Source organism: Microtus ochrogaster, unplaced genomic scaffold, assembly GCF_000317375.1.
Source record: "Microtus ochrogaster isolate Prairie Vole_2 unplaced genomic scaffold, MicOch1.0 UNK3, whole genome shotgun sequence".
Lineage (NCBI taxonomy): Eukaryota > Metazoa > Chordata > Mammalia > Rodentia > Cricetidae > Microtus > Microtus ochrogaster.
In genome coordinates this window covers 253,125-253,908 of record NW_004949101.1, presented here as the reverse complement: position 1 = coordinate 253,908, position 784 = coordinate 253,125, and the positions used below count along the sequence as shown (strand labels likewise).

General features: G+C 44.1%; 1 protein-coding gene across 1 annotated transcript in view; it reads left to right on the top strand.

Moving 5' to 3' along the window:
• Nucleotides 1–784, top strand: part of Cstl1 (cystatin like 1) — a 16,124-nt gene that overhangs the window by 4,086 nt on the left and 11,254 nt on the right. Inside the window, exon 2 of the mRNA XM_005365477.3 lies at nt 519–583. The gene's annotated coding sequence lies outside the window, so the exon portion shown is untranslated. The remainder of the gene's footprint in view (nt 1–518; nt 584–784) is intronic.

Below are 784 nucleotides of genomic sequence, written 5' to 3'. Positions count from 1 at the left end.
TCCTGCCAGCAGTTGATTTAAGAGAAAGCTAGCAGCTCTTCCTGATAAGTTGGGAAGAGCCTAGTTTTCCCAGACTTGCTCTGCATTGGAGGAACGGGCTTTGAAGAGGCAGCCAATGCTTATTATTTCCAAGTGGGTAAACTCACTTACCCCTTAACACTTGTGGTATCTTTGCAGCCACTGCGAGCACATCCAGAGCGGGGAAAGATGTGAATGCACTGACTTGTGCGTTCCTATGGTGGCCTTGGACTTCTAGGCCCAGCTGTCAGTAAGCGTCCCTTCCATAGCCTCTCTAGTGCTATAACTTTTCATTTTAGGGATTTTTATGTTGAAGGATTTTTTGGATCTCCAACTTGCAAATGGCAAGTTGTTAACTTTCAACCTCCATAACTACATGAGCCAATATTGCACAACAAATCTCTCCATATATATATAGAACCATGCATACACATATGTATCTATGTTCCTACTGGTTCTGTGTCTCCTAATTCTTATATTCTCTGCTATCCTTTCTCCAGGGCCTGCAGGAATTCCTTCAGTGAGGCTTGAATTTAGCCAACCGACCATAAGGTAGAGGTCAAGGGTGAGTGACAATACAGTATTTGTTTCCCATTTGTTCTACAAAGTGGCCACTTGACCCTCCCTGACTCTTTCTGGGTTGTTCCATTCTCCTTGTTGTTCTTGCTTAGGAGTGCTGGCATGGGTACTGCTACCTGAAAAAGGCTTCCCTGTTTCCTGTGTCCCCTGGTTCCTTTGCATTTTCACCATTGTATAGACATTTTGT